The 12,636-nt window shown below is 44.8% G+C and overlaps 1 long non-coding RNA gene across 1 annotated transcript; it reads right to left on the reverse strand.

Annotated features, from left to right (window-relative positions):
* Positions 1 to 232: 232 nt before the first annotated feature.
* On the reverse strand, positions 233 to 3,483 carry LOC117030946 (uncharacterized). The gene is made up of 3 exons (XR_004424460.1): positions 3,370 to 3,483; positions 1,544 to 1,731; positions 233 to 371 (listed from the first exon to the last, which is right to left on the reverse strand). It is a non-coding gene; the product is annotated as an uncharacterized LOC117030946 (long non-coding RNA).
* Between the last annotated feature and the right edge of the window lie 9,153 nt (positions 3,484 to 12,636).

A 12,636-nucleotide genomic window follows, 5' to 3' on the forward strand; every position in this document is an offset into this window, starting at 1 on the left:
CTACCCAAACTGTCTTTTTCACTCATGTCCCTGCGACTGGGAAATGTGTAAAGTAATGCAGGATGGTCCTGAGCAAATATTGCCTCTTCTGGTCCCTGCACCTCAGGCCACCATGGGTACCCGGACGCTGGGTACTGAAATGTATTACTGACAACACCCAATGGCCACGTCATGATGAAACCACCCCATCCAGACCACAGACTATTGGATGATAAAAAGACATGCAGAGAAGTGCAGGGTGAGTGATTTATTGAAGCAAGATGTTGAAACCTTTACATTTTCTGGGAAGATCAGGTCACATGGAACGTCAGAGATCAATGTGTGTAAGATTCTTTTTCAACCTAGGAGGCACATGTGGAAGTTACTCTCATCTGAAATAGAAGTAGAGGGAATGAGTAGGTCAGTCATGCCTCTCCTGGACATGACACGTTTACACAGGCTGTTGCTGAAAACCGAGATGTGGAAGAAATATTTCAACCAGCAAAGGCATTGGAGGGCCCCAGGCAGGGCAGCAGTGTGAGTGGTGAACTCCGACGACCTGGTCCACTTACAACAACCCATGCTGGTCAGGAAAACCCATGTCCACAGCCCAGCAAAAGGACCCCAAGGGACCCAAGAGTGGGACTCAGGATTCTAATGGATGGAGGAGCGGGGTGAAGATTAGCCCAGGATTTGCTATCTCTGAGCCACAGGTCCCAGGACTGTGTTTTTTCGCTCTGAGGTGGGCATGGGTTTGAGAGACCGGGACAGGTATGGGAGGGGCTTGGGAAGTTCCGCTTTCAGATTTCCAGCCTGGAGGTGTGGAAATTCAACGTGAGGGCACATGCGCTTCTCTGCTCTGAGCACCCAGCTATCATGGAAATTTGCACAAACCTGACTTAATGCCAGCAACTGTTGGGAAGAGAGACACATTTAAATGTGTGATTGCTTCATAAAGACATGATTTGTGTTTCAGCCTCTCCTATGGCTGCAAGAGACATAACGGGGGGTGGCTCTACCCACTGGCCATGAGGGGTGAGTGGTGGAAAAGTGAGGCACAGACACAAGGAGCGGGTCTTGGCTCTGCAGAAGCTCAGAGAGCCCAGCCAGTGACCCTCCATCAGGTCAGAGGTGGGCTAGTTCCCTTTCTCCGGCTCTCTCTGCTTCATCACTCCCAACACTCTCCATGAGATTCCCCAGTGCCTGTGCCCCTGGGTGAGGGGAGCTCGCCCGTCGACAGCTCCTGGGCAGGGAGGCACCCGGCTCTGGGCCTCCAACATGGCTGCGTGGACCCCCGGTTATCCTGCCTCTGAGGACACTGAGGGGAACCTGGCTCCCAAGGAGGTGACCTGAGAAGAGAGATTGTGCCAGACGCTGTGTGCAGCCTAAGTACAACTCAGCAGGTGTAATGTTCTCATTCATCCTGTGGCCACCAGTCAACCTCTCAGATGTGAGCAGGGAGGCAGGGGCCTCCGCCTCCTGTGCCCTCACTGAGCAGATGCCAACCTCCCTCCTGGCAGGGCACTGAGCAGATGTCTTTGTGCAAAAAGAAGAGAGAATTTACCAATATATGGAGAATATGGTGTCTGTCCTTCATGGAGATTTCATTTATGCATTCCTTCACTTCTAGTGGGGCCGAAAGAGCTGCTTCTGGTGGATTATATTTCTCAAGAATGCTCTTCAACTCTGGTATAGTACCCAGTGTGAAGGATCTCAATGTCACAAGAATAGATGGACAGACTTCTGCATTGACTGGAGCAGACAAGAAAGAAACACAATAGACATAAGCAAAGACTCTTTTCCCGTAGCTCCCTGATGCTGGAACTGGACAGGAACCCCAGGGGTTTTATGAGCTCATCACACAATTGTGACAATGACCGTGCAATCCCTAGATGTCGTGACTTCCTCCAGGTCACAGAGCAATCCTCAGAGCAAGAGCGCCCTCGGTAACACTTTGACGTATTTCCACTTCAGTTTTCTTCTTTGCAAAGGACACACACTGCTCTCCTCGACTCTCCTATTGTGCTGAAATTCACTTACCCTAGATTTGAAAAATGAAGGTTGGCCTGTCAATAGAGTGACACCTTCTGTTGTCTTGGATATTGAGGAAGAGGAGATTTAGTAATCAATCTTTGAAGTGAATGGGAGAATGAGATCTTACCAGAGATCAGAGAAGGGGGAATAAATGTGGAGTGAGGTTAGTAAAATGTTGCTCTTTGGAAACTAAATTAAACAATATTATTCTGTCATTGGATGCAGACATAACTACAAAACTAAAAAGATATGTTTGTAAGTGTAAGACATCTGAAGGTTATACACAAAACTATGATTGGCTCTAATATTCTGCACCGATGTACAGATTTCTTCAGAGAGGGTGGGAGGTGGGAACTCAGAGTTATTTTTGACCCCAATGCAGTTGTGCTGAGACCTGAAGTAACCTGTTTTCCAGGTCTGGATTCTCCATCCCCTCAGGCTTTGCAACCACCTGTAGCCTGGGAAGTACCCAGTCAGGCTCTCATCTGACCCTAATTAGACACACGAGGAGGACGAGGAGGCTCCGAGAGTCAGATGAAAGAGAAAGACTCCAAAAGACTTGGGTCAGGATCGAGGAGGTGGAGACACACAAAAGTGTTGTTGGATGAATGGCTAGAATTAGTTCAGAGCAATGGCGATGGAGCCCCAGCGATTGCTCTGGTTCTGCTCCCATTGCGCTCGTGCTCTCAGAGGACGAGCAGAGATTGCAGGCCGAGTGCTGCTTATTGGCAGAGCCCATGGAAGATTTATTATTCAGAATCGGAGAACGCTGGCTCTCCTTGAACTGAGAACTAATACCCTTCAGCTCTAACACTTTGTGAGTCTGAAGCTATGAGTTAGCCAGCTGTGGACTCACCTGGCCCTTAAAGGTCCCGGGCAGGAGAACCTCTGATGACTCCCGGATAACGACTGGATACTGATACCTAGAGCTGGTCTCTGGACCTACTTAATGTTACTGCACCGTCATAGCTACTCTCGGTGGAAGCTGTGAAACCCAGTGAGAGGAGACCTGGTTGATTAAGCATTGTGTTCAAGGTCACAACACTGCCAAGTGGCAGAACAATGATTCACATCCCAATTTAATTATGTCCTGTTGCTTCTGAAAACATGACCACAGACAAGGAGTGAGGCTTCAGAAGGAAAACTCTGAAATGTGCCTGCAATGATATTTTTAAAACGAAAGTTCCAGAGTATTGGGAATTGATTATATGAACCCTGAGCTTTGGGGGACTGGGTCACGAGAGGTGGAAAAAGTTTGAATTGGGATCTGTTCACCTCCTTCCCCAAATAAGTCATGTAGTTAGGAGAGGGTAACTTACCAGGGCTGATGCCAGTCTGGTTAGCAATGGTACTCACCCTCGTAGCAGCAAAAGGCCAGAGTGACCAGCAGGACAGGAAAGGACAGCCTCATGGTTTCTTTTGCTTTGAGTTTTCAGCTTTAGCAAAAGATGAGCAATGACAGGAACTGGACTCAGGAGCCTGGGAGTCCAGGGCTATAAGTACCTAGTGAGCCTCACTGGTCCTGCCCACAGAGGACGTGGCAGGTCACAAGGCCTGGCGTCCAGCCCTCCCTTCCTCCCTGAGGCTGATGCCATCCATCTGTGTCACATACCTCGGTGACTGGTCAAAGCTAGGTGTTGCTGGCACCAAGCTCCTCACCTTTGTAGCAAAGCTGAGGTTGTAGCTTTACAAATGTATAGTCAGTGAATTGATGGGAGCCCCCCTGGAATGAAGCTCCTTAATGGAAGCTCAGTGTCCGATAAGCTCATCTTGACTTATCATCGTGAGTGGCACCGTGAAGAGGATCATCCAATATGCCCGGAATGAATGAATAAATATTAGTAACAAAGCACTAAATCTGGTTAGGGTAAAAACAATCAGTGGTTTCAGCATCCCAAAAGAAAACAGTGCCAACAGGAAGACTACCTCCGTGAACTCACTTCCTTCTCTAACAGAATATTTCCAACAATATCAAGAGAGATTTCCTATCAAATCCAGTGCTAATTCGATCAAAAGAAGCCCCCGTGCAGTTTCCCGTGTCCAATAGGAGGATCACACGGGGTCATCAGGACCCAGCAGTAGAAGCGCCCAGCGGGCAGGTCCTCAGCCTCCCCAACCATAAGCAGAGTGCTCTATGGACAATTCGGGGTGGGGGCGTGACCGTTCTGAGGAAAGGCATTAGCAAGTAGCCTGTTACAGGGCAGCGTGCTTGACAGCCTCTCAGAACAGACAGAACTTTGACATGAAGAAATGTTGGGAGGAGGGATCCGAGGAAGCAGCATGAGGGACCAGACAGCTTAAACCACGCGGCTTGTTGGGAACATAGGACCCAGGTTCCCCTGAAACGTACAGGAGTGCAGGGTGGGAGAGGGAGGGCTTTGTGCCTGGAGAGACAGAGTGGGCCACAGCAAGCAGGTTCCATTTTATCTGTGGGCAATGCAGGCAGCGTGGATGGCTGAGGTCAGACACACCTAGATTTTCGCCCTGGTGTTTTCTTGCTGTTATTCACATGTGAAGTCAAAATCACATGGGATTTTTACATTCAGTATCACGGCATAATCGAAAAATTCAAATTAAAATTACACGTGTTGGTTTGTATGTGGAGAGTTAAGAACACTTGGGGAGCTTTGTTGGGGATATAAAATGGTGCAGGCACTATGGAAAGAGTCTGGAGGGCCTTCCAAAATAAAAATAGCATTACAATTGATCGACCTGGTCAACCTCTGAAGATAGACACAAAAGAATTGAAAGCTGACAGTGGGGAAGGCTGTTCCTGCACGGACATAAAGGGTATATGGGAACTCCATTTATTCTCTGCTCAATTTTTCTGGGAACATAAACTGCTGTAAAAGATAAAAACTATAAACAAAGACAACCATCTAGGTGAGAACATTCCCTTCTAATGAAGGGGGGAGAATGAGAATAAGAAATGAATCAATGAATTGGTCATGATATATATAATAGAGGGATGATCAACTGTCAGAGAAATTTAAGAGAATCTACTGGAAATAACTGTTAGAACAGATAAAAGCTCATTATGGAGCCGCCTACGAGATCAGCACAGAAGCAACAATCAGGTTCCCATCATCCTGTGTCACCTGACATGACGCAAAGGGGAAATGACACCATCGGCCACAGGGACGTTAGCACAAGAAAAAGTTGTTGAAGTTTACAAAAGTGAAACACGCGAAGCTTGAAGGGTAAAATGATGGAATTTACTCACAGATGACAAGGAATGTAAAAATCCGGGGCACACACTTGTTCCTGAAGGAAATATTAGAATATTTAAAGATGGCAACTATTCTCAAGGGTGCTGTAGTTTCAATCCAGGCCATATCAGATTCCTAATCAGGTTGTTTTAGACTTTGTTTTCAACTGCTGTTTGGATCTTTCAATTTTAGAATGGATTCATTTATTGAGTAGTGAGGAATAGCCCATTTTTGGGCCACACTACCTAGGTGTAAGCTCAGCTGGAACTTAGCACTTGTGGAGCCTTCAGCAAGGTGCCGACACGCCCTGCCTCAGTTTCCTCATCAGTAAAATAAGGGACATAATAATAGCCCGTGTCATAGGATTTGTGTTAGGATAAAGAACTTAATACAGAAACCATGCTCAGTACAGGGTCTGGCAATAAACGTCAGCCACTACAATTACGCAACACAAAGGAAACAGTGTAAGTAATAGTCAAACAGAATAAATCACCTCATTCCCAAAGACAAATATCAAACTGAGTCTAACCAAATCAGCCAATGGGGAACGTTTATTTATGCTAAAGGCTAACAAAATGTGCTTCTGAATTTGGCTGCGGTTCCATTGGGTTTTCTCTCAGTTAACGGAGAAAAATCAGATAGTTACTTTTCCATCATCTCATTTTTGTTTTATGATCACATCTAAGACTGTTACTGTGATTTTCAAATCCTAAATACTGAATATTGGAACTAAGGGTAAAGGGTGGTGGGTGGGGGGAGGTATGATTTATCCCGAGGCACAGGGCCTCTGGACTGCTGTCCTCAGCAGGATGCACTGGGGACAAACATCCTTTTGGCTGAGGTGGAACCCAGGGCTTCTCCAGGACTAAGTCTGACTGGTTAACACGTATGTGGGATGGAAACATGGAGGACGTCACTTCTGGGTCTTCATGACCATGTGTACTTTTACATAATACTTCTCATCTTGTTAGTCTGGTTCTCATTTCCCACCTCCTCTCTCATAAACATTCTCACTCCCATTTCCAAAGACAGAAAGTGTACACATCACCCATCACGTCTTACACAGCGTTGACTCTGCATGTATAAATCTCTAGACTCCCTAAAAATAATGCAAAGTCACATTTTGAGATACACAAAATTTTGCCTACAGAGAGTGGTGTCTGATTCCGTGCTTGGAATAAAATGAAAGGAGGACCTAAATTATCCGTGGTGGATAAACCATTAAAAATAATTTTGAGTGATATATCACAATGTCTTTTTCTGGCCAATATCCTAGAGGAATCCAACAATTCAGGTGACATTGCTACCACAAACTTATTCTTGTCGCATCTGCACAATCACGTAACAAGTATTTTCAGACTTTGTATAAAGATGAAAAACATGAGTAAAATTGCCTTATTTTAGCCATAAGTGATATTATTCAGGGATATATAGAATCAAGCAGGCCCCATTCGTCTCATTAAGAGATGTATTTATCAATAACATTTGGCTTCATATATATAAGAAGTATGAAAAATTGAAATGGATATGTTTATCCAAACTGTGCGCATCCCTGATGGCGCCCAGATCAGCATCGTACCTTATCTCACAAACTCCATCAGCCATGTTACTACTCCTCGCGATGCCATTGTGCAGGCCTGAGCCCAGCAGATTATGCCCTGAGCTCCTCAGGGAAACTTGTGGGCTGATGGAGCCACTTCTGTCTACTCCCCGGACGACCTGCCAGCAGCCCTCGTACACCCGACAGGGACTCAGACCTCTTGCTACAAGCATGAGCTGCAACGGGAGGCCCATGACATTGATAGGCCGTTCAGCGTCAGAGATGGTTTCCTTCACCTGTTGGCCAACTCTTGCCATAACTCAATTGTTCTATGCTGGCTAAATGTCTCTCTGTGTCCTCCCTACAGAAAAAAATGAAGGAAAAAAGCAGAAATGCTTGGTTTGCTCCAGATTTTTCCAATAATTACTCACTGTGCGCAGTGCCCTACTTGTGCCTTTCCTAATGCTGGGATCCAGTCCACGTGACTTTTCAGACACAACATGGAGTTTGAAGACCCTTCACCCAGGTTCACCTTGATTTTATCCCAAGGTGAACCCATCACGGGGCTTGTCATGTGACCCAGCCGTACCATGGACTCTCCCAGGATGGCCTGGCCCTTCCACAAATCATTTGTGATGAATCATTCATTACAAATACATTTAGCCTCAGCAATGTAATTTTTCACTTTGAATTTGAAAATAAGCAGTTGTATTTTCATACGAGGTCGGAGTTTTACGGTCCCGAACTCATCCTAGAAAAAGTGCTGCACACCTCGGTGCTGAATATCACTATGATCACCTGGTTCCCTCTGGTTCAATAGAAGTAACGTTAGCACGCATTACTTTAGAGTGATATTGCCATTGACTTTGACTATTGATTTTATTTGTTCTAAATAGTTTTCTTCTATTATTAATTAGCTTAGGATTTTTACTAGGAAAAGTCACCAGATTTTGTCAAATATCATTAATCTGTTCACGTAATTACGAGGTTTTTTGTATTTATTTGTTTAGGTGATAATGTTGATTATAGCTTTTAAAGTTGAGGTGGACACATGTTTCTGGAATCCACTATGTGTTTTACTGTTTTTAAGACAAGACTCCTCTCTGACCTATATCTTCTTGGTATGCAGAGGAGAAATTTCACTACACACACACACACACACACACACACACACACACACACACACACACACATTGACATACTACAGCAGTTAGGGGAGTGCTCAGGGGACCCTATGACTCAGGGGTCTAGGAAAACAAAACTCTTTCAACAGCAATGTTAAGATTTATTTTACTCTTTCATTCTCATTCCCTCACAAGTGTATAGTAGAACTTTCCAGAGGCTACATGACCTGTACATTGCAACAGAGGTAAGACTGAAGCAAATATGTGAATCCAGCTGTCTTCTATTAAGCCAGATCCAGAGACTGGGGAAGATCTAAGTAATGCTACTCCAGTCACTGGGAGGGAGATATTTGAGGTTTTTCAAAGCAGGTTTGCCACCACAACACCAGTGTCATGAACAGCATCACTAAATCTAAGTGAACAGGGGAAAGGAAAAGACTCAAATCAACATTGTCGTCTTGGACACGTTGATTCGGCAAGTCAACCACTACTGGCCATCTGATCTGTAAATGTGGTGGGGTCAAGAAAAAAAAGCAAAGAACAATTTTTATTAGAATTTATTGGGGTGACAAGGGTAGTAAAATTACATGGGTTTCAAGTGTATGATTCTGTAACTTGAGAAGGGAGCTGCTCACATGGGAAATGGCTCCTTCAAGGACGTCTGGGTCTTGGAGAAAGTGAAACTGACCTGAGATATCACCATTGGTATCTCCTTGTGGAAATCTGAGACTGGTCGGAGAAGTAAGAGTTAATAGGAGAGAGCTTGTGAGCTGGCAGAAGCGAGCTTCAACATTCACTGCTTGGCTCTGACTCCCCTGGCTAGCACTGCACCTGCAGGCTGACAAGCACCATATATTCATCACAGTGGGAGACAAATATTCTCAGCTGCAATGGCAACCCCGTACAAACTAACAATCTCCCATCTAGATGGAACAGAACGGTTCCCAACCACAACAGCAACTCCCCTGCAAGCTGAGATCCATCACAGATGGGAACAGGACAGTTTCCAGAAGACACTTGTAACGGCAACGTCCCTGCAAGCTGATAAGCACCCTACATCCTGCATGGAAAAAATATGGAACCCCAACACTCCTTCTCATCGGGTCACCTCTCTCCCATGGGACTCTACTCTGGCTTAACTTCTGCCAGCATCTCTCTCTTACCCCTCTGTCTCTGCAGCTGTCTCCATCAGATGCTGCCCTGGCCAACTTCCGCCAGTATCTCTCTCTTACCCGTCTTCCTCCGCAGCTCTCCCTCTCAGGCTGCCCTGTCAAAACTTCTGCCAGTTCCAAACAGAACTGTCTTTCTCTCTCTCTTAGAGTTTCAATAAATCGTCTTACTTTTGTAGAGTATAGTAAATACTTTTGCATTCTGCGAACGACCAGGGGTTAATTCTATGCCAAGACAGAGACCAGCAAATATTATTTGACCATTGTCCATGCTCCAGAACACAGAGACTTTGTCAAAGACACGAATACAGGCTGACGGTGCTGTCCTCATTGTTGCTGCTGGTGTTGGTGAAATTGAAGCAGGTCTGCCCAAGAACAGAAGTCCCATGAGCACACGCTTCTAACTTACACACCGGCTGTGAAACAACGAATTCTTGGTGTTAACAACATGGATTCCACTGAGCCACCTTACAGCCAGAAGAGACACGGAAATCGTTAGGGAAGTCAGCCCCTGCTTCAAGTATGTTGGCTACAACCCAGACACAGTAGTATTTGTGCCAATTTCTGGTTGGAATGGTGACAACATGCTGTAGCCAAGTGCTAACATGCTTTGGTTGAAGGGATGGAAAGTCACCCGTAAAGAGGGTAGTGTCAGTGGATCCACGCTGCTTGCAGCTCTGGATTGCATCCTGCCACCACCTCGTCCAACTGATAAGCCTTTGCGTCTGCTCCTCCAGGAAGGCTACAAAATAGGAAGAATTGGTACTGTCCCTGTGGGCCGAGTGGAGACGGGTGTTGTCAGACCCTGCACGGTGGTCACCTTTACTCCAGTCAGCGTTACAACTGAAGGGAAGTCTGTTGAAATGCACTGTGAAGCTTTGAGTGAAGTTCTACCTGGGGACGACACTGGCAAGTTGTGTCTGTCAAAGATGATTGTTGTGGCAATGGGCTGGTGACAGCACAAATGACTCACGAATGAAGCTGCTGGCTTCACAGCTCAAGTGATTATGCTGAACCCCCCAGGACAAATCAGTGCCAGATGCACACCTGTGCTCCATTGCCACCTGCTCACATGGCTTGCAAATTTGCTGAGATGAAGGAGAAGATTGATCATCGTTCAGGGAAAATCAAAAGCAGGAAGTTGGCCCGAAATGTTGGAAATCTGAGTGATGTGCCATCATTGACCTAGTGCCTGGCAAGCCCAGGTGTGTTGAGAGCTTCTCTGACTACCCTCCTCTGGGCCGTTTTGCTGTATGTGACGGGAGAACGACAGTAGCTGTGGGTGTCACTAAAGCAGTGGACAATACGGGTGTAGGAGCTGGCAAGGTCACCATGTCAGCGCACTGAGCTCAGAGGGCTCAATGAACATTATCCCCAATACCTGCCACCCGAGTCTTAGTCAGAGACTTCAGAACTCTTTGTCTCGATTGGCCTTTGAAGTTTAATAGTAAAAGACTGGTGAATGATTACAATACATTTTAGAACCTTCACAAGGAAAGGAGAATGTTTTATGGATCTGCTGGGTTTTCTGTGTGGCAGTTTTTAAGTTATTAGTTTTTTAAATGAGTACCATTTAATAGAAACAACTTGACCAAAAATTGTCACGGAAGTTTGAGACCCATTGAACAAAGTTTAATGAGAAATCTGTGTGTTCTTTGGATCAACACTGGGACTTCCTCCACTACTACATATGGGAAAGGCCTAAGGAAGAGAGGCCCTTTATCTATATCTGGTGTTATTTCTGCTCAGAATTTAGAATTTGACAATTTGTGGTCTAAATTTTTTTTCTGGGTGTGAACTTTGGGTTTTTTTTTCACGTTGTCTTAAGGGAAAGAATCATCTATTTACATAGACTAAATCTATGGGAAGGGGGTCTGTTGTTGCAAAGCGTTGTTGCAACGCTTCACAGGTGAGGACGCATAAGGAAACAGTGACTTGGTTTATAGAAGCCCAAAGTTGTAAAATTAAAGTCCACATATTACATACTAAACTTGGTGTAGTTACATCAATATTCAGTAAAGTTGTTGTGTCAAATTTAGTTTTTCAGCTATTAAAATGTGAATTCTCACATTTGAAATCCTGAGGTAGTTTTAAGAACCTAAAATGAGGCTTAAATAGTATTGAGCACTTTTAAATGAGTATCATTACTACATTACTACATTACTCCATTACTACAGTTATTTGTATCCAGATTCCACGAAAAATAAATGATACTGAAGTTGGATAAAAAAAGAGTGAGAGTGAGAGAGAGACATTTGAGTAAAGAACAAGGAAGTGAGAGAAACTGAAGAGCGAGTAAAACAGGATTTAGCAATTGTTGCACACTGCATATTCTTATGTGTTTTAGAAACGCACTTAAAAGTAATTATTTAAAGTTGTTTTCAGTTGTTGGACTGTGTGTTTTTGGAAAACACACTGCAGAGACAGGACCAAGTGGGCAAGTTATTCTATTCTGGTACCTAAGTACTTCCTGAGTCTCTGATCTTCTTTACCTTCAAAATATTACACTTGTATAACTCCATCTTCCTACTTTATTGTCATTATCTGAGCATATTAAAAACAATGGTTTGGCATTATCACATCTCCGTCCCATGTAGTGGGCCAGGACAGGGAAGATGCTCCTGACCCACCAGAGTCCGCGGATGAGGCAGTGGGAGTGTTCCCACGGGGTGGAGGCAGTGAAGCGTGCACTGATGGGAGATTCTCTAAATGACAACAAAATGGGATAAAAGTGAAGGGCTTTAAATTATCATCAGGAGCCAGTGTCTCTAAATAATCTCACTAGTGACACGCTCCTCCCGAACGGACATTCTAAATGATTGTTTCCTTGACCGGAGCAGACTGTTCCCAGAGGCCTGTCAATAACACGTGGTCAGGAAAACTGCTCAGCACAGTGTCAGAGGGTAAATGTCAGAGATTACACATATGTAAAAAGCAAATAGAAATACTAAGTCAAACAGAATAAATCACCTCAAACAGAAAGTCAAATATCAGAGAGTCTGTCTCTGCCAGCGAGGAATGTTTATTTATCCTGAATGCTAATTTAATGAGCTTCTGAATTTCCTCTGGTTCCATTGGGAATTCTCTCAGTTAAGATAAGATCACTACTTTTCAATCACATAATTTACCGTTTTATGATCATGACTGAGTCACTGTTATTGTGATTTTAAGATCCTAAATACCGGATTTTGGAACGAAGGCTGAGGAGGGCGATCGGTGGGGATAAGAACCACTTCCCCCAGGCACACAGGGTCTCTGGACTCCTGTCCTCAGCAGGATGTGCTGGTCACACATGTCCCTTCTGGCTCAGGTTGGCATCCCAGGAACTCTCTAGCCCTTTGATCTTCAAAGTGGTGAACTCATGCCAGGGGGGTAAAAACTTTTCAGGAACCACTTCTAGATGGTAACATCCAATGTACGTTACACATACATACGTGTGCTTTCACTGACTTCGTTTCTTTCCTCCACTTTCATAATCATTCCTGCTACAGTTTACCAAACACACAGATGGACCATCCTCCATCGGAATCTCCATATAGACTACTGACTGCATGTACAAATCGCCAGACTTCAAGAAAAAA

Source organism: Rhinolophus ferrumequinum, chromosome 11 (assembly GCF_004115265.2).
Source record: "Rhinolophus ferrumequinum isolate MPI-CBG mRhiFer1 chromosome 11, mRhiFer1_v1.p, whole genome shotgun sequence".
NCBI classification, from domain to species: Eukaryota; Metazoa; Chordata; class Mammalia; order Chiroptera; family Rhinolophidae; genus Rhinolophus; species Rhinolophus ferrumequinum.